The 22,040-nt window shown below is 41.7% G+C and overlaps 1 long non-coding RNA gene across 1 annotated transcript; it reads left to right on the top strand.

The window, feature by feature from the left end:
- Positions 1 to 4,803: 4,803 nt before the first annotated feature.
- Positions 4,804 to 21,634, top strand: LOC119019342. The gene is made up of 3 exons (XR_005075018.1): positions 4,804 to 5,586; positions 20,718 to 20,765; positions 21,548 to 21,634. It is a non-coding gene; the product is annotated as an uncharacterized LOC119019342 (long non-coding RNA).
- The last annotated feature ends 406 nt before the right edge of the window (positions 21,635 to 22,040 follow it).

Here is a 22,040-nt window from a genome sequence, read left to right as displayed (position 1 = left end):
GAATTATAATAAATGATGCTCTAATACATAGAGTACTTCAGTGCTGTAGCTGCCGAAAGCCGGGTATATTTTCCCTATACATAAATACATACATACACATGCATATTTCACAAAGGAATCAATAACGTTGAATTATCTGATCTCTTCTTTATCCATAACAACAATTGTAAGAGTAAGAGTATATAAGAGTATATACAATTGTAAGAGTATATAATAATAATAATAATAATAATAATAATAATAATAATAATAATATAACATCATAAGAAATGCAATATTTGTGTCATGACTTCACTACAGTAAAAGTATAAAGTAGCAGAAAACGGAAATTGTACTTTACTTTCAACCAGTGATGGAAAGAGTACAGTTACACTAGTGAAATATTACTCACAAGTCAAACTACTGATATTAATGAGTAAAAATACAAAGTATTTTTCTCAAAGTCTACTCAGAGTATTAGTTACTTGTTATGTTTTTATATGTAACTAAGTAGATTACATGGTGTAATAAATACTGACGTACAAGAACAAAATTACTGAATTGAAAAAAAAGACTTAATTACAGTAAGTTGAGAAGCTGTAATAAGTTACTTCCAGCCCTGCACCCTCCACCACTGTTAAAAGTTAAAGTCCATGTGTACAGTGATTAATAATGTGTTTGTATTATGTGTTATCAGGTATTATCAGGTAGTACAGCAACACTTTTTACTATGTAACAATGCTCAGCCAAAACATCAGCTACGTTCACATCTCTGACACCAGCATATCTGACTTTCAAAGCTACAGTCTGTTCTTTCTGTATGTATTTATAGAAAAAAAAAAAGGCTGTGAAATGTACCGGATTCTTAACTACTACCGGTTTTTGTGTCAACAGCAAACTGAAAAACAAAACGGTGAAAGGGTGAGAGAAATGGAGGTGAGAAAGAGGAAGCTCCTCTGAATGGAGCAACTGGTAAAGCCATCAACAGCTGTAGGTGAAGAGACAACAATCACTGAGAGTCTGCGCATTTCAAATTAAAGGTGTTCCAAACTGACACGTATATTGCTGCGATAGTGTTGAGCACTTTTTTGTTTTGTTTTTTTTAATTTGCAGGTGTGAAAATAAAAAGAACCAGCTGTGCAAGTATTAAAATACACAAGCCGCAGGATTACAGTAAAGGTGTCCAGCCTTGTATAGGATAAGAGCCCTGATCAATCCTGTTAGTGCTTGATTTTTAACACTTCTGCCACTTAGACCAAAAAAAAAAAAAAAAAAAAATGAGAAAGGACCATAAAGGAAAGTAGATTGAGGGAGGGAGGAAAATAATCATTCCTCAGCAAAAATGTCAGGCTTGGTTATGAATTTTTTAGAAAGCAATAAAGCCCACAAGCTTCGTCTGGCTCTTGTCTCACCGTTCAACACATCCAATAGCTTGCAGTGAGACGCAGGGAGGGAGGGAGGGAGAGAGAGAGTGAGAGAGAGAGAGAGACAGAGAGAGAGAGAAAAGAGAGAGACTGTCTATAATAGGGGGCTTCATTGGTCCGGGCTAGGCCTGTAATGGGACTGGATCCCGATCAATAGAGACGCTCCTCAGGCCATTCGTAGGCGTAATGACTTTAGGTTTCTCAATAATTAAGATATTGTCACTGTGCTGACTGCAGGGTCAGCCAATCATTAACCCCATGTTAAATATGCCTTTGTTTTAATTGCTTTGCCTTAACTCCTCCAGATACGCAGGGAGGGAAATTAAAGGGACAGCAACCCTTTCTCTGTGTGCACATATGAGAGTCAGACAGGGAGGGAGACGGGGGAGAGATAGGAGCCCCGAGGCCATGTTGTACGTGTACTATTGTGGTTTCTGCTTTTAGCATGCATCCAACCTATTAATTGTCCCTATTTTTAGATTTTGGAATACAGTCTATTTATCACAGAAGCATCAGAGAATTTCCAGTTCTCTTTAAATACGCAGGTATACTTCTGGAGGTACGACATGAGAGGAGCCGTCTTCATTTTTGATTCTTGCATCATCTGATCTTCATTTGGGTGTTTCAGAGGCGACGGAAGCTCCACACATTGTCTCTCAAAAACTCTGGGTAGTAAGGCTGACTGTGGAGCCCATGGTGGTAAAAGAGGGGTGGGGGGGGGGCGCTCATCTCTTCTGTCACACAGGCACAGCCTACTCAGACGCTAATATTCCTACCTCACTTCCCCCATCCCAGCAATCACTCCCAGCCATTCCTGCCCCAGCTGGGTGATGAGAAACAATGAATTTATATCCAACGTGCTGCCATTCTATTCTCTCTGTCCACACAGAGTCCTGTGCTTCCCTCTCTCCCCTCTGCCGCCTCGCCATTGGCGGTTGGTAAATGGACTAAAGCGCCACTCAATAGGCCGATGCACTCTGTCAAGGCGAGGGGGCTTGACCTTTCCTGGCGTGGGGAAACGCAATTCATATCGGCCCCAGACCAGCTGCCCGCTAAACGAACATCTCATCCAATTTCCAGACGCTTGCAACACAAAAAACAGGAGGGGTGGGGGGGGTTGTTGGGTGGTGGGTAGGAGGGTGGTGGGGGGGGGGGGGGTGTAGAGTGGGGATTGGGGGAAGAGGGGCTTGTGGGCAGGGAAGTCCTGATGGATTTTAGATTGGTTTCTCAATTTCTCTTCACCCAGGAGAGGGGTGGGGGGTGGGGGGGGCAGATGAGACAAAGAGGAAAAACAAACACCAAATACGCACACTTACACACACACACACACACTCAAGACAGCCATGAAAAAGGTTGCTTAAACTGACCTCCTGATTTACTGATTAATTATTCACTTGTCGATGTGTTTATTATTCCGAGTTGTTAAATGATTTTATGGGATTTCACTTGATATATCCGACTGGGTACCCCCCCCCCCCATCCTTTTTTTTTTGACTGAATCTAAATCATCAACACCAGACAGACTATTAATGACGGACCACCAAGAGAGACGGTTACTGTGGAGACCGCATTCCCCCAGGACTTACTCATGACAAACACACAAACAAGAACATAAACACACAAAAATGCACACGGAGGGAGCCCACAGCCGCGCGCACAGTCAGCTTCCCACACTGGACGCACACGCACACTCGTGGCACACAACCCGCCCGCTGTAACGGAAGGTGTTTTTTAGTGCGCGCGGCGGTTCATTCAACACTTGGCTGCTTTTAAAGCATGATCATTTATTAAATAAAAGAAGTTGGTGCGCCGACAAAAAGGCAGAGTAAATTAAATGTAGGATTTGTCATCATATACGCACGCGGTGTAAGACAAGTCCATTCGGATGCAAGGCAAGCAAACTGTCTGAGAGAGAAATGAGGATCCGTCCCCAACACGGGTATATTTTTGCATGTGTGGGTGTGTGTGTGTGTGTGTAAAATATGTGTGAAGAGCGACAGCGCAGGACAGAAAGACATACACACACACACACAGAAATTAGAAGGAAAGTGGCCTGTAGATCAAAGCTACACCGTGGCCTTAACACCACATTAAGTCCCTTCTCTGTCTTCAACATGGCTGCCTTAATTGGACTCCCTGTCTATTACCATACACCGCATTTTAAACATATATGTGCGTGTCTTCATGTTCTCTTCCTCTTTCCCCCCTTTTTTTTTGCTGTTTGAATAAATATTTGACGCATCATATATTATTTATCAGACACTAGCTTCATTTATCGAGTGGAAATAATATGGTATATATTTCAGTTTTGCCATGGCTGATCTACATTTTACCATTTGCTGCAGGGGATGTCACAGACCTCGGCGGCGGAGCTGGAGAGTGCTGCTACAGAGACGCCTCACACTGTGGCACGCAGACAAATGCACGTACGCATAAACAGAGACACATAAACAGGCGCACAGACACACACAGGCACAAGGAGGTAAACAATTCCCACTTTTGAGAGCGAGATTTATGCCGTGGGCAACAAACCAATCATCGCTCTGCTGCATGAGCATGTTTTTTAGATAAACAACTGGTATTGGTAATTTGGCACAGCTCCCTTGGACACGGCAATGTGTAAGCAGCGCGTCCTCAGACTGTGAGTATACCAAATGAGCCACAAAGCATCACCAAGTCAGATACGGGGACACAGTGCCTCGGGTCCCTTGGGTGTGCTGCTTTTCCCTGTAGCCCTGTGTCTGTCTGCCGACGTCTGCATGGCACCGTTAGGCCTGGCCCAATTAAACCTATTTAGAGAGCCTTCAGCCTTGGGCTCACCAGGGACCCAACATGTCATCCTACCTTCCACAGACATGTGAGTTCCTGCCTGTAACAAAGGCAGCTCATGTGGTATGATGTAACCATTCAGCATTTCAGTGAAATATGCACTTTTCCACACTCCGATTCAATGTTTGTTATTCTTATTACTAAAGTATCAGTGATACCTGTTCTGGGACGACTGTCCTCGTAGCTCCCTTCATTCTCTGTGGTAGTGATGGGAGGGATGTGGGATGTGGGTTGGCTACATGGACGGGGATCAGATTTCCTACACCCCACAAAAGCAAACACAGCTAGTCGGCAGTGTGTGCCGTGCATCCCCGGAGTCCAACTGCTGCTCTGAAACCAATTTAGCAGCCCATGCTGGATGGAGTAAACCTCTGCCCCCTCCCTCTTTTCTTCTATCCATCCATCCCTCCCTCCCTCCCTTTCCTTTCCTCTCCCTTCAGTTCTCCTCTTCCCGAGCGTTACTCTTTGGAAGACACAGTGAGACCGAGGGAGAGGGAGGGAGGGAGGAAAGGGTGGGAGAGTTTGGGCATGAGAAGGGGGAAAAAAGATGGGAAAGGGTTCTCTTCTTTCTGAAATCATGCTCTGGATCAGTCTGGAGAGGCCTGGTGTGTTTGGATTGGCATGGCGGCTGGCAGACGACAGGGGGAGGTGGAGCTGGAAGAGAGTTATAAATAAACATTTCAACAGGGCTGGGGAGAGGTGTCGGCAGGCCTCAGGCCACGGACCTTCCCTGGGCTCGTTGGCGCCCCTCCAGGTCACATTACATGAGTAAACTGCAGCACAGCAACACTGTACGTGTGTGTGTGTGACAGAGAGAAAGAGAGGCGAGACCTGAGAAGGTGGGGTGTGTGTTGCTATAGTAGCAAACTCAATGAAGGCCTCACTGTGCCAAACTCAATGCACAGGGAGAACATACTATTACATGAAAACAAAATGTTCCATTGACAATCCCCTTACTGAAGACGTTCTCAGACGTTAGACTGTGATGATGATGATAATGATGATGATGATGATAAACAACATTAATGTCCAAAATATTAACAATTGAAAAAAAAGGTTTGGTTTAAGTGTTCAAACTATGGATGTCAGTTGCATTGAATTTTGCGTCTGACAGCGTGTCTCCCCTTTTTTTTTTTATATGCAAAATGACATGAAATACAAGAGGCCCTTCCCTTTAAGTCTGGCGCTCCACAGACTGAAAAAGCTCCGGCGCCGCTGCGTCAGCTTCTCGGCAAGGTTGTCTGAGTGAAGAGCACACTGGTCTCTCACAGACGGACGCACCTCCGCGCTCGGCTTTGTCGCAGTGCCAGGTTGGAGCACACTGGACTGCATCTCCCGGTGAGCATCGATGAAGGTAGGTGTGAAGTTAAGTTTCGTTTGCATGAATATGTCACTTTATGCAGAGAACATTAGCTCGACTGGCCATCTTTAATTTTCGGTGATCTTCTCAAAGTGCATTTCATGAGTTTCATAACACACTCGGTTCAAGGTAATGAACTAACTCTTTGAACCCCTCACCATCTGAAACACTGATTGGCTGTGTATTAGCTTGTACCAGTGGCTCGTGCTTTTTGCTCCTTGGCTAACAGCGACGGGGTCTTTGGTTTAGCGTTGCATTAGTACTAAGCAGACAGTATTTCTCTATGCTAATTCACCCACACACTGACATGGGTAACCGCTCAAGAATATTCCTGGCAGTTACCGTTGACATCGTTAGTTCAATCAATGAAGTTCTCATCAGCTTCACAGGATTTGTGTGAAACCTAGTTGTGTTTCTAGCTAATGACATAACAAAATAACAGTATGTATCAGGAAACCTGCTCATTCGTGTGACTTGCATCTTTTAATCGTTTGCAACTTTTTCCCTCTATGTCCGATAGAAGCAGCAGAACACACTTTATATAAATAAATAAACACATAGACAAAATATGTATGTACACGCGTGCAAAAGAGAGCACGGTAGACACTTGTACTCATTCACACTACGCATCCAGCTCCAAGCAAGACTTTGCCCTGATCCATGTCCACACCGAGGAGAAATAAGATGAAATATAAAAAAAAAGTTGCCTTTCTGCCAAGCACCTAACTGGCATTTTAAGAGAAGCCACAGGGGTAAAGTGCAATACAGTGAATCCAGTCCTGGGAACGAGAACAGACGCCCAGTACTTTGCCCTCCTCTGCCCGGGCTGAAAGCTGCGGAGTTGGACACTGGACTAAGAAACTGTTGGCAGCAACACCAGACCTCGGCACTACTTATGTGTTTTGGATTGCCAAAAGTGGATATCAGTATAAGGTGTGGCCTGAGGAAAGGTTACAAGAATGTTATGTACTGTGTCTGTGTTTAGAGATGGCGCCTGTATGGGATGTACGCCTCACAAAACTAAAGCTCCCTGTAAGAATCTGTGTGCAGCTACTCACTGTGTTTTTTGACTTCTTTGTCCAGGATAAACTCTGCTTCCCAGATGGTTTTCCACCCAATCAGGCCTCAGCACTCCCCTCGGTTCCCCTGTGTAACTCAGAGTCACGGTTGATGGGGCAGATCCCACAGTTCTGCTATAGGAAAAGAGACATTTTGGTTTCATGGTTACACATTGCAGGCAGATTTTTACGGTTGTACTTTGGCAAAGAGGGCTGGTGCTTTTGGCCTGAGATGTCCACATCTGTGCTCCACAGGGGTTATCTGGTGCCTTCACTGCAACCTCAGTATAAGACAGATGGGCTATGGAGATCATTTGTAACTGGGTACTCTAAGGTGTGGATGATGATCTGTGGAACTGTGCTGTAGGACAAAATGTCTTTGTAAAAAAAAAAAATAAAAATACTGGTGATTGAAGACAATTTTTGTGGCTGCACCATTATAACAGCTAACTTTTAGACTTCTTGAACGCATTAGGGCTTTCATGAAATATAAATCTTCCATTAGAAAGCCGAAACAATAAAACACTGTTTTTAAAGGGCTCAAACAAAGAATACTATTAATGGTGGATCCAGCTGCATTTTAAATTAAGATGAAAGGGGAAAAAAGAGAAGGGAAAGAACTCTAAAGGAAAAAAAAGAACTCAAAGGGAAATGTAGACCACAAAATGCTATGAAGTCAGAGCAAGCCTATCTCTTTTTAGTCAATTGTGGTTTTGCTCCACGATTTACTATGAAAACCTGGCAGTATCCATGGGGGCTAGTTAGCAGATCCCCCCCCCAATATGACTGGAGCTGGGTGGCTTCACCACATGCTTGGCCAGGGGTGAAGTGACTCATAAACACTTGGAGGCTGAGGAGGGGGGCGTTCATCCACCTGTGGAGAGGCTGCACAGCCTGTAGTGCACACAGACACAAGTGACCCTCTGGACTGTCAAAAGGGTTTGAGGAAATGTTTTTGATTTCCTTTTTCTTTTAGTTTTTTTCAATAGAATGACAGATATCAGCCGTCACTGGTTGAACTGACAGCTGCCACTGTTTTTACAGCGAAAACCTTTGAAAAAAGTTTGCAGTGACAAATCTTTTGATTAAAAAAAAGCTGTCTTGTAGCAAAAAATATTAACATCAGATTTCCCCAAATCTCTGGTTGTGGAAACTACTGTGCAGACATTCATCAAGCTCAACATCCTTTTGAACAAAGCAGTCCGACGACTGGAATTGATTGATAGTAATGCATGAATGTTTTTTTTTTTTTTTTTCTACGTGGACTTAAAGAAAGTTCAAAAACACAATGTGTACCTTTGGTTTTATTTTATGGTCTAGCTCCCTTTTTCCACACATATATGTTTTACACATCTGTTTTTTCTCCTTTTTTGTCCATTCAGAGAGGGAGAGAAATGGGGATACAGATAGGGGGAGGAAAAGCGGTGCAATACTATTACCATTTCCTGTTTCTGTGGAGCCAGGGGTCTTCAGGGAGCGAGCTGAGAGGAGTCCTGGCCGCCAGCCGCCTCCGATGGGCCAAGACATACTGTGGAAGGGGGAGAAAAATCGTGAAACCTGCCTGCAGAGAAACCACTTTTAAATAATCCCAACACAAGGCTCGGAGCACTCCTCATACAAGTACCTAATGAGAAATTAACTTAAAATCAGATAAGCACACAAAATAATCACATTGCGGTTCCTAACTGTGGTCACATTTTCTCTGAAAAATCTCCGTTCCTTGAATATTACCTCCCTGTATTTTCTTTGTTGCACTTCTGGATGAAACCAGTCGACTCAAAATACTTGCTCTAGGCATCTCATCCCTGCAACAGTAAAGCAACTGTTTCTAATTAAATTTTAGTATCATTTTCCGAAAAGTCTTTACCAGGAAAACATTCTTGTAACTCTGAGTCTTTTACACTGTGGGTTTTCACTATAAACACTCATAATATTACACCACATCCACTATTGCCAAGCGAAAAAAAAAAAGAAACAGAAACATAAGCAATGGCGTTTGCGTGGTGAAGGGAAGATGAAAATATGCACAGCATCTCTCAGAGCTTTAACCAACAAGCTCTGAAATACACTTGATAAAATTAAAAAAAAAAAAATAGCCACATGTTGGTTCATTAATGTTGCTGCAGGGTTAGGGTTAGGGTTAGAGCTGGTTTTGTACTGTAGAAAACAATGCATAATTAAACACCTCAGTCTTTTGACGTGCAGACTGAATAAAGCAATTATTGTTACAAAGCTCTACTCTCTACAGGATTTTTACATCGAAGCACCAGGGGACATGTTAAACTTAAACTGGAAATCTGTCTGGTAAGGGATAAGTTAAGTAAACAAATAAAATCAAATAAGAGGTAGATGTTGAGGAGCCCCTGAAACCCCTGGCCCACCGTGTAGGAGACCCCCTGTCTCCCCTGACGGTGCTACCCAACACAACTTCCACTCCTGCCAGCGTGCTGCTCTCCTGACAGGCTCGGGCTCTGAGGCCCAGAGAAAACAAACTGGCTCTGATTGTGAAAATAGTGCCGCAGGGCCCTCCCGGTGCCCGCCGCTTATCTCACACAAGGCGAGCTTTGTGTACTGAGGGGGCTCCTTGCTGGCCCTCAGCCGCCCCACCAGGTGGAGACTTCCAGGGCCGGACTCTCCTACTCCGTTACACCCCCTCCCCTTTTTCCCTCCATCACTTTCTCTCTCTGCCCTCATGCCGCCTCCATTGAGACCACTGTGTATATTTTGAAAGGGGAGCATCAGGAAATTGATCCACAGGCCCCACACTGGTCTGTGGGCAGGAGCAATTCCTTAACAGTTGGAGATGATGAGACTTCCCAACCATGAAATGCCAAACATTATTTCATCTACATGGTATTTTCAATAAAGTCAAAGACACTGAGGATGAGCATATACTTTAACAGAGGATGAATAGCGTTGGGGATTAGTGGTATTACATGCTTCGTACTACACGCTGCTGGATGAACTATGCTCCACAAATGATTATGGGTAGCATAGCTATTTTCAAAATCATGTATCCAGTAACAAGCTATTTTTTTTCCATCAAGAAACGCAGGAGCATGATTCTGAGGCAAACCCTGGTATTAGAATGACTGAAATCAATGCAAACAAAGGTAAAAAGCCATCTTCAGTAAATAGGTTGCTGGCTCAGAGCTGATGTTTTTTGTGTGTATCAGGGGCAGTTCTTGGGGGGGGCAACAGGGGCCAGTGCCCCTGTAACTCTGAGTCTTGGGGAGGGAGTCTGCATCTATAATACAATGACAGATTTCCTGCAATGATTTTGTGCTGAAGGGAAAGGCAGACATAAAATGTCTCAGCAGTTTACTACCCAATCAAAATTGTTGAAATTGTAATTGAATTGAAACTGTTTTAAGTCCCATTTATCCCTTTTTTTTTTTTTTCCAGGGTTGTATTTGCCCCCCCACAAAAAAAGCCGGCCCCAACCTGGCCCCCCTATTAAAATGGGTCTAGAACCACCACTGTCGTGTATGTTACAGTATTATATTTCTAGGCAGCAGATGTTTTTTGATGTGACAGTTTCAGTGTGTTAAGCTACTTTTTCCGAGTAACATTTTCGTGTAGTCTGCAACCTTTAGCAGAAATGTACAGATGCTCAATCTTAACTAGTTCCAGTGAGGACTAGCTTGTAGCTTCACAAGCCACTCTTTCAACAATGTCTCCCAAAACACTGAGAAAGAAGAATTTTACCAACGAAAACACTGGGTCACCTGAGCCTGAATCTGATGACAGGTTTGACACCAAATGACTGATGGAAGTTTGTGCTAGACTCCTTTGTAGGATGTATTGACACATGCAAGTGTGGTGTTGTTGGTCGTTTCGCTGTACATGCCGCCAATTTCCTTCCAGTGGGTGGAGGTCTGAGGATGCCCCGCAAGTGGTGAACATTGCACAGGGATTCCAGTTTGCGGGTACCTCTCTGTAATGCAGGTTTGGCATCGAAACATGACTAATGAATTACTCTTGCGTATGGTTGAGATGTATAAGGCTAAGTAAATTGGGGTCAAAACATATAGATCGAGACGTCTTCTGATGACTTTTGGCAAATCAACATTTTTTGTCCTCAAAGTGTGCGGTGGGTTCATCAGGTGACACCAGCCTAGAAGGAAAAATTGGATAAGGAGCCTTGAAAGTCACTAAAAGATTGGTCATTTTTACAAGCTTTCATTAATGTAATTACTTTCAACAACAAACACTGCAAATATGCTAATATGTGTTGGCACACACCCAAGATAGCAAAGCAGAGATGTTAGACCCTAATAGGGTAGCATTGCCACTGTGGTTGCTGTGCATGTCTATTGGAGTGATATTTGACAACAATTAAATGGCTGCCTGTCTGTCTGATGTTCAGCCAAGACAGATTGTCAGTATAAGAACAGATGCTTCAGTGTTGCTGGCTTCAAAATAGCTGGAAACAATTTTTTTGTATCGGCATCATTCGAAAGTCAATGATAACTCACCCACAGCTATGAGTGATGTTTTCCCTGAGGTCACGAGCCAAGTCAAACTTCCAGCTGTGCCAAGCTGGCTGCGTAATAAAGATAGTTACCGTAGGCTATTTACTGGGGCCATCAGCAAATATGTAACAACAGAGTCTAATGCCAGAAACTGATTAGTGTTCATAGGTTAATTTACTTAATATCCAATCTAATTACAGCATCTATGACAGAGACAGGCCCCTGCTTTGTAGGACAAGCTGACCACTCCATTTGTGGTAGTAACAGTGGGTGCAGGTCAGTGAAAAGCTTCTGCTGGAGCGCACTTCTTCTTCCTATTTACATGAAGAGTCAGGAGTTCTCATTTTGAGTTTCATGCCGACGATTTGGAGTCAAATGTTGCCAGAATTTTAAACATAAGGCGGTGTCATCTATAGGGAATTCTGTTCATTTAGTCAAGTCTGAACTATTGTTGTATTGTAGTGTTGTGTTGTACCAGGGAAGAGGAACTGGGAAAATAAGGAATTTCTATCTTCCCTTTGATAACCTGTTTATTTTGACGCAGCATGTTCAAATTATCCAGTTCAAGGTTTACAAATCTGTTCAGAAAGCAGATAATCCTGTGACCCCGCCATATAAACCAATTGAAGCATGAACAGTAGTGGAATGAACATAAGCACTTCTACTCAGCTACGGCACTTACAGTACAATTTTGAGGTACTTGTACTTGTACTTCCATGCTGTGCTACATTATATTTTCACTCTACTGCATTTTGGAGTCAAATATTATACTTTTTGCTTGCTACATTTACATGAAAACTTTTGTTACTGGTTACTTAGCAGATTATATGCTGCATCAGAGCACATTTTAAAATCAATTTGTTCTATTGACGATTAAAAAAAAAATAGAAAAATGCTGAATTTGGGCTCAAATAATCAGCATACATTATATATAGATGTAAATATATTTACAGTTTACATACATTTATTATCAGATACTTTTACTTAAGTCATACTAGAAATTAATATTGTAACATAATATCTTTACCTTTACTCAAGTATGACTTTTTGGGTAATGACAGTTTATCTTACAGCATGGTATTTTTATCATTCAGGCAGCTTAGCACATCATGGAATATGGTATTTCTGGTAGTTTTTAAATGTTTTTTTTGAGATAAACTCAAAAACCATTGCAATTTTTAGCTATACTAGCAGCACTGGTCAACAGTTTGCCAACAGCAATGTTTGTCACAACTGAAATATCTCAATAATGTTTTCGATGAATTACCAAGAATGAACAGACATTCATGGTCCCCAGAGGATGAACTGTAATAACCTTAGTGATCCCTGACTTTTAATCTATTTCCATTTGTCCACTATTTTTGTTTATGGCCAATAGCAATACCTGCAAAACTAACGCCCCTCCCATTAGCCTCAGCATTTAGCAAAAGTTTTCATGCTAATACTCCAAAATTGGATAAACATTACAAATCACATTATACAAAACATCAGCATTTTAGCATTATTAGCATCTTCATTGTGAGCATGTTAGCTTGCTGACTCCAGCATTTACTTCAAACCCCTGCTGTGCCAAAGCACAGCCTCACAATGTAACTGGCATAGCTGTAAACTTTCCGTCTTCTTGTTATGTGTAAATCTGTTTGAGTTTCAGCAAAAATAAAGGAATATCATTGCCAAAATGCAAAAAAGATAAATAACAACCAACCACAGCAGTGCCTCTTCAAACGCCTCTGTATACAGTGTGCCAGGAACTTGCTTGCCCTGAGTTTTGGCTCTAAGGCAGCATCGCCTTACAACCTTGTCAAAATCCACCTGGCAGACTCGATGGCCCAAACCCACCAGTAACCTTAACAACTTGATTGAAGGAGCTCAATGTGGGCTGCGCACAGCCTTTAAACTGGCTTACATGTGGGTGGACAGAGTGCTAACTGTTGTTGCCAGCTGAGAAAAAGTGAGTCGTCCCTTACGCAAATGCCTTACATAATGGACCACTGAGGCAGTTATTTGTGAGGAAATTGGTGGCATTAGGATGTTTTCAATGACTTTACCCCTGAACACTGAGGTAAAAGTTAGGAGTTCACAAGGAAGACCATGCTTTTTGTACTGACAGACTCCAAAACCTGCTCACCACTGATGATTTAGATGACTGAACTCTTTCTCCTACCACATTCCACAGCTGTCAGCAATTTTGGAACAATTTACAATAATTTTGATGACGTTTTTTTCTCAAGTAGACTCGCGCTTGTTTGTTTGCCAGTAATGCAGCGATCTTTTTTATCATGCACTCATTAGTTGATGCTAAGTAAATTGACACCAGCAGGCATCTTTGGGTGACAAAAATTATCTTGGAAATTTAAGGGATGATTCAGGGAGATGTGCACAATTGAGACCATAAGCCTGATGAAAATTACAGAGAATTAAAAAAATAGCATTTTCCAACCATCATCTTGTTGATTAGAGCTCCACTGCGCAACAGTTTTGATATAACCATTGAATCAGGGGTTGCTAGTGCTAATCCCACTGGGAATCTCAATATGCAAATGGTTTACTTGCAGTTTTTATCATCACCCAATTCACAATAAAATTGTGGCAACCCATCTCAGTAAATGAGCTCACACATCTTAATTGTAAACTGCTGCAACCCAGCATGAATGTAGAGAGCTCAAGTAAACATGGGACTGCTGAGGAGTCAAACGTCGAACCATTTTTTCCAGTGGTTAGTGGTCCAAAGCTGGCTAAATGGCAAGTTGAGAGCTTTAATTTAAATTCATTGAGCGTTAAAGTTATTGACCTCGGAAACAGTATTTTGGCAAAAAACAAAACATTAACACAAAGTTAACTTCTTACCTTCCTGCCATTCATGTCCAGCCTTTGATCAGATACAGGGATCACAATCTCCCCCATGCACAAGCACCTGTTGTCAAGTGACTGAAATTTTATGCTGGATGTATTTTATAACAGAAGGCAGGCAAATTGTGACCTTAGGTCATTACCTCTGACATGTTTGTTTAAATGTGTCAAACGATCAAATTCAAGAAAAAGTTTATTTTCATATACACAGTGGAAACATAGTTTGCACCAGGCAATCAAATTCTTAATTTGCAACTTTACCTTCGCACAAAATATACTTAAAAGAAAATAGATAGATCACAAGCATGTTAGCATGTGCAATGTTTGTATACAGCCGAAGGCAGTGAAGGACATTGAAATATAAGATTATTGAATATATACATATCAATATATCAATGTAAGAACTGTACATCTGCAGTACGCTGGCCATTACTGAATGCACTTTTAAGCATTTCCTTTGGGATCAATAAAGTTGTATCTTCTATTTTAACATGTGTGTTTGTGGTGAGCCTCTGACTCGAATCAGAACTCACCAGAACCTCCAGTTTGTCCAGTTTTTTTTCTCCAAAAGAGGAAACTAAAAAGATGCTCGTGTTGCTCTTTCTCTGCTTGATGTGTGTAATGCTTGGCAGTCGTTTGCTGACACACTGGCCGAACTTTCCGTTTTGTCTAAACCATGGAAACAATAATTTCATACAACCATGATTACATTCCTTCCCCTGCTGTAACCAAGTGTTTAAATTTCTGAACTTCAACCAAAACCCATAGCTGATTGGAAAACACATTTCAGAAAACATTGACAAACTACTCATTTTGTTATTTGTATTTGGGTTATTATAATCTATCTATCTATCTATCTATCTATCTATCTATCTATCTATCTATCTATCTATCTATCTATCTATCTATCTATCTATCTATCAGTTATTCACTGCACAACAAGAACGGTACACTTCTTTCTTGGCACTATACCACAGACCACGTTGAGTAAACTACTAATGCTGCCCCCCAAGACACTTTCAACAGACAGCCATCAGACTCGGGCCAATGGGGAGAAAAATCAGCCTGATAATTGATTTTGTCTAATAGCTGTTATTTAGCCCAGCTGGCAGCTGTGTACACACAGACACAGGGCACAACACAAAGTGCACCTTTAACATTCAGTCGTTCATTCAACTGACTGACGATTGTGAAGTGGGGGTGGACAAAGAAAAAGGGTTAAGATGAAGGCAATGACGACAGTGAGACTTACTCTGCCTAAAATGGGGCTGGCAAATATATGAAATAGAAGTGACACTTTTCTACCCTAATCCCAAAAAAATGAAATGTAACGATCAAATTTGTACAATGGCATGAAGGGGGAAGTAATATCTTCCATATGTAACACGAAAACACTGAGCTGAAAAGCCTTGTTTGAGGTACATGCTGTTGCACCAACGATACTTCAGTTGGAATTCATTAGGAAGTTGGGGCTACATTTTTCTTATGGAAACCAAGACAAATGAGAAATGTGGATGAGGCTGTTTTTTCCAAAGTCCTCGGAGAGTGTGTAAGTGATCTGAGACACTCGGGGTGGCGTCTGGATGAGCCTGGGTTTGGATCAGGACCCTGCATCTGGGGCACATGTGCCGTCAACGGGGCCAAAACCTCTCTCTCGCTCTCCATGTCTTTTTTTTTCCCTTTGAACTAAAAAAGAAAAATTAAATGACTTTCCCGACCATGCCGCAAATCTGCACCTATTCCTTACTTTAAACTTCACAACTTCACAACAGCTCTCATGGTAACGAGTTGGACGATAAAAATACATTCAAACGTGTTTATGAAGCAACGCTGTCGGCACTGAATTATAAAATGATCTCTGCAAAGACCAGATTTTCTCTGTGGTTCAGTGTGCTTGGTGATGCAGAGAAAACACAAACCGGCGACAGTAACGTTATACCATGAAAGACCAAAAGAGAAAAACAACAGTGGGGAGATTAACAAAGAAAAGGCTGTGGATGTTGTGGTTGTTTGGATGAACAAGCCTCATCTAGTCCCCACTGCAGTCTCTTGGCATCTCTCTGGCCAGCGCTCCATTAGCAGCATCAGGAGGCCCGGGGCAGCCGACAGGAGTGTGACCGGAGATTATTGTCCTGTGTGCTTGTTTGGGTTAAGGCTTTAGATGGGGAAATGGGATTAGGATAGGCCCGGCTGGAGAGACGCACACTAATGGGAAGCAGAGAAGCACTCGCCTGATCCTCCTCCACTCACAGAGAGCAACCCTGTTATCCCACCTGATTGGATTAGCCCCCTGTTAAATGTGCTATGATAAGGGAAGACCACTGCTGAGACTCTCCTCGGTGCTGCTGGGGTGGAAGCACACAGATACTGTACAGGGAGCAAATAGATTCCACCACACTGGTCTTAATGGATGATACCGGTTTTCTGTTTGGCACCGACTTGGCTTGCGATGACGCAGTGAACACAACAGAGCGCAATGGGACAAAAGTTTTTAAGCGTGGTCAGCAAATGGTGTGCCGTGGGATTTTGTTACAACCATAGTTTAAAGCAATATACTGTACAACTATACAGCAAGCAATGAATAAGTTTTTGATGTACTAAATCAGTCCGGTGTACATTTTCATTTCCTGACATGGGGGCAAAAATAAATGTGTACAGAGTGCTTAGACAACCACTGATCGAGACTATTTTGCAAGGATGCTAACAGGTGTGCCATGACATTCGGGCCAACCATTTGGTGTGCCTTGAGCACAAAAAGTTTGAAAACTGCGAGTATAAGAGACAGTGGTCATCACTGACCTTGCATCAAACCAATTGCCAGAATAAATATACATATTTTCTGCAAACTAGGGATGTACCCAAAATTAGATCCAGTTTTCTTTTTTATGTTCTTTTTTATGTTGTGATGGTGCAGAGATAATGATCTAGCACAAAAACACCAGGGTAGGGTTTAGAAAAGATCATGATGATCATCATTTGACTGAAAATACCTGTTTTAGTCACCACAAGTGCCTCTTAGTCTTGTCAAAAACAACCAGTTTTGATGCCACAAACATGTCCCAACTTTACCTCAAAAATATCTGTATCAACACGGCTGGAAATTTCCGTGGTACCTATAGGAATAGCCGGTAATGTCGCACTTACAAATTATGAAACATTGCGATCCCTCATCAAAAAATATCCATTGGTTCCCCACTTGCGATTATTGATACACAGTCTCAATGTGTGGTCACTGGATTGGCAGCCTTCTCGTCTGTTTTTAGAGAATTTATTTCACTTTCAAAAGATTTTTTTGCACCCTTTTTGTGCGACTCCACCATCCCTTGCTCATCCTTAGCTCCTGAAGTGGACCATTACACTGTACGGGACCGTAACCGCACCTTCCTTCCCTGAGCTTTTTACATGTATGCAAATCTTCAAGACTGAAACTTGCTAATTGCAGCCACTCTACCAATCAGACAGTAATTACTGGTATCCTGCCTGCCTTTCCTTCCAATGGCTGAGCAGCTAATTTGAGCTGTGGTTTAAACAGCTGGAAAACAGCATCCAGTGGCAAAGCTGGAGGCCTGTGTTTTAGCGTGCATGAATGCATGTGTGTGTGTGCATCTGTGTGCTACTATTTAAGAAAGGTGTGTGGCAGTTTTTGGAGCAACAATTGTGAAATGGATTGAATAAAACTAGAAGGAAAAGCTTGTTGCTACATTCTGGGACGATGACTCCAGTATTGTCCAGAAAGTCAACTCCTCTATCAATATGTTAACTCCACCTGACCCACTTGTCAGCTTAGTCCCCCTCTCCGTGATTGATTAACATTTTATTAATGTTTCCATTTGCCGGTTCAGGTGATGCGCTGTGACACACAGTGCCTACTCTAGGTGATGATTGGATTAAAAAGGTTACTGATCCCATAATTGCTTTTAAATTACACTCCATGTGAGCGTGTGTCATTAATGTAATGATTATCCACATCACACAAATGTTACCTCAGTGAATCTTTAGCCATTTAGCCTTGATAAGGTGACATTTCACAGTCCTCATCAAATACAGACACAATCCGCTCAGGTAAAAACATTTCATGAGGATCTTTCGGGTAAACATCAAATCAAATGCCAGTGAGAGTGAAACCAGCGACTGCCAGTTTGCTTGCTCGGTGTCACTTCATCCACCTGCTGGTCATCTGTTGGTCAGTTCAGTGAAGTACAGCGCAGCCGCTGATGCCTTTTACAAATGGTGAGGTAGTATAATCAATTAGGCCAAAGCTACCACATGTCCAGCAGACAGTCACTTAAGGAATTAGCTCTTGGTATACAAATCACTTTTGGGTAATTAACTAAATTGTTGCTAATGTGCAGCATGTTCAAAGGCCACTTAACTCTAATGGCCAACTGGCTATAAATGTTTGTGCGGCTGCTACAATATGCTGTCAGCCTGTGTATTTACAGAAAAACATATCTTTTAAGCACGATTAATGAAGTCATTAACCAGCTGAGGAACTTTCTCAGTTTTTACCTTTCAACCACTCTTTCGGTTAACCTGCTTTTAGCCAAACACTTTTCTCCTCCAGACTCATTTTCACAATTGCACTACATTTCAATTGCAGGCTATTTCCTTTTGCATGTTTTCAGGTTTGTCTCATCTCGTCCTCATTAGCTGCAGATCTGTGACTTCAGCAGAAACACGTTAAGAGCGTTCAGCATTATCCTGATTGAATGTTATCTTTTTTTAAACAGCAAAAGTGGACCACTTACAACTGTAAGTTGTAGTGCAAACTATACTGTTTCCCAAATGGCTGTTTGAGGTGACAGAACTAGGAGTTTCTGACGAGACCTGGGGACATCTTCAGCCATGTTTATAGCAACCAACACAGGTATTTTAAGACAAAATATGATGTTTTCCTAACCCTAAACAACTGTTTTTTGTGCCTAAACCTAACTGGAGCATAAGCACAAGGTTGTCACAAGTTCAACTGAGTTGCAACAAAAAAAAGTAAAGTTCTAAGAAACATTATATTGAAATTACATGGTCATAAATACAAATCCCAGGTTTGTCAGACATAACGCTGTGACCCTACCCTCTCACTGAAGTTACACAGTGCAGAAACACTCAATGAAAAAGACACCACAAGACAATATACCGTTACAATGGGTTTGAAGCTTTGAGGTTCGTTTTAGGTAAAAGAGTTGCATAATGTTGCTTTAAGTTATCTGTGGTTTTGCAGAAGAGGGCACTGACAACATGTCTTGTGGGTGGTGGCCAAAGCCTGAGTACCTTCACAGCAAAGTTAGAAAAGAAGAACACAAGCAGGGATACAGAAATGAAACTGAGGAGGGTTATGCTGAAATGGGCAGCCTTAAGTAGACAAGACAGTATTCTACAGTCCTTTGTATTGCAGTGCATTTTCCACCACTTTGTGTTTGGTACACTCAGTTCATTCAGAAGTGCTTCACGCTCATGCAGCTGGTAATTAATGTGTCAGTAGAGTTTTTGGATCAGGTAGGCACAAAAAAAAAAAAAAAATAGGTTCAGGGTCCAGTTACTGTTTGTATAACAGTCCACTGTTTCAGTGGTTGGGTCTGATGTAAACATGACCTGAAAAGAACAGTTAATCTGTTGCTAAATGGATGTCATAATTGACATGTAATAGACTGAGTCACTGATGGCATCTCAGAATGAGCAGGATTTGTCTATATTTACAGTCATCATTGATTCCATCTGCATGATTCAGACAATCTGAGAGACACAAACACGAGTAGCCCTGGTATTTTCCTGCATCGATGACAGAAAGCTGAAAAACTTTTCTCACCTCTTTCCTGCACAAAGAATCTCATACGACATTTTTTCCACGATAACTAACAGAGAGCAGCTCTGCTACAGTCTGTGACTGTTTTCCTTTACGTAGTTGTGCTATTATTGTGAATAGTAACACAAATACTCATTTGACACAACATTGTGAGAGGGCATATCCAAATATGTATAAACACTGTTTAAAGCATTTGATCAGGAATTTACGCAGGGACTAACATGTATGAAGAATAACTAGTGTCTTTTATAGAGGTATATGAAAATTGTGATATGTGTGAGCAGAATTTTGTATTTTTATTTTTTCGTATTGCTTTTTTTGTTTGTTTTTTGTTGTTCTTTTATCAAATGAACTGATGTAATTATCTGTTAATTTTAATTTAAAGCAACATTATGTAGAAATTTTGAGAAAATCCGAGCCCACGGTTACTGGGTGCAATACAGCTGACGTAAATACTAACCCCCGACAAGTTTTCTGTAAAAAAAATTGTCAGATATAATGTAACATTATGTGCTAACTTCGGGCAAAACTCAGCACGTCGTCAGAATAGCGTGCTCAGACATTTTTTTGCCGTGCAGCCGTCAGAGTTTGCAGAAGTGTTGATCACAACTCGGAACAAAAGTGCCGAGCTCAAGTAACCTGAACCAGAGACACCCTCGCATGGCTGTAACATGCTACCAGCGAAACCTCTGTTGAAAGGTTGTCAAAAACGAGTTGACAACTTTGCTAACACAGCCAAACATCAAGCAAGGGCAGCATCACAAGACTTTTTAGTAAGCCAGCTAATATTAGTTTATTCAACAGCAACGAATCCAGCTTGTGAAGCTTTTATCGAGACAATCTGTTGTTAATAAATTAATTAATTTTTCTTCTCTCTTGCACTCTTTTTCTCTCCTTCTTTCAATGTCCTCTTCAATCTCTTCACCTCTGTCATGATGTCAGTAAAGGCTGTCCAGCCCGACTCCGGCGGTCCAAACTGCTGCGATAGAGGTATAAACAGCAAAAGTTGCCACCGGTGCTCTGAACACATTCAGCTAGCAGAGCTAACTTGTTGCTACACTACTCAGAAGTTACAGGTTTCCTTCCGGGAAGTCTGTAAATCCCAGTTGAGAGTTGAGGCAGAGCAGCCGATGGACATCAGAGGGAAAACCAAAACCATTTTTCTCCATAAAATATGATCCAGTTTCACCAAAAAAGTGACAGTTGACGCTATGTGTGATGTGGTGCCATTAACCATTGCGCTCTGTGACGCTGCCGGCTCACTGAAGGTACAAAGCATCAAAACAAGCAAAAGGGCAGCGTAGTGTCTAAAACAGAGAAACTAATACAAGTCACCGTACCAGCAAAATCATTTTTATGTTTTGAGGTAAAACTGTGTTAAATATTGAATCATACATTCATAGTTCAGTTAAGTGTGCATGAGTGGGTGTATATATGTTTCCAGCTATAGGATATATATAATGCTTCATCAATAAATGTATGCATGTTTGCAAATATGCTTTCATATATATGTGTATGTGCATTCTTGAATGTGTGCGTGTGTGTGTGGATGTCAGTGGGTCTTTCTCATTCAGAGCAAGTCGTGAAACCTAATTGCTTGCACATGTGGAGGATTTTCAAGTGTTTAGAATAAAGTTAGTTTCAAGAAGAAGCAAAAAAAAAATAAAAAATGTGTGTGTGTGGGGGGGTGCTGAGCCGTCTGAAGCAAGAGACAGCCAGCCTGAACCCCTCCCTCTGCTGAAACCAATGCCTTTCTCTTTCTCTACTCACAGGAGTAAAGGTCACAGGTCACGGGGGAAGATCTCTGTGATTGGACACAGGCCTGTTGTATCAGCGGTGGAGGACACAGTAAAGCTACGGTGTGTAATGTGACACTCCCCTGCAGCTGATCAAAGTGGTATCTTAAATGAAAACAACGGAACATCTACCTTGTAGTCACTAAATGTAGAAGTAAATACAAAGCAAATGAGGTAAAAAAAATAAAAAAAATTTTTAAAAAAAGCAGAAAAGTCTGGCATACCACCCAAACCTCGGCTCCCCCCGCCTCTCACTCCTTAGTTATTCTTAGGGGGAGATAAAGTGTTCCAGAGACAGGGAACCAAGCACAATTTCAAAGATGTATCAGAGGGTAAGATGGAAAAGTGCTTTTAATCTTGTGTAACCCTATAGGGCTCTAAATGGGAAGGGCTTCAGAGAAAGGATCCTTTAAAGAGGACATATAATCCTAATTAAAACACAGAACAGAGCTACCACTTGATCTAAAGG

The sequence above is a fragment of the Acanthopagrus latus genome, chromosome 5, assembly GCF_904848185.1.
Source record: "Acanthopagrus latus isolate v.2019 chromosome 5, fAcaLat1.1, whole genome shotgun sequence".
In the NCBI taxonomy this organism is placed as follows: Eukaryota; Metazoa; Chordata; class Actinopteri; order Spariformes; family Sparidae; genus Acanthopagrus; species Acanthopagrus latus.
This window is presented reverse-complemented; position numbering and strand designations above follow the sequence as displayed.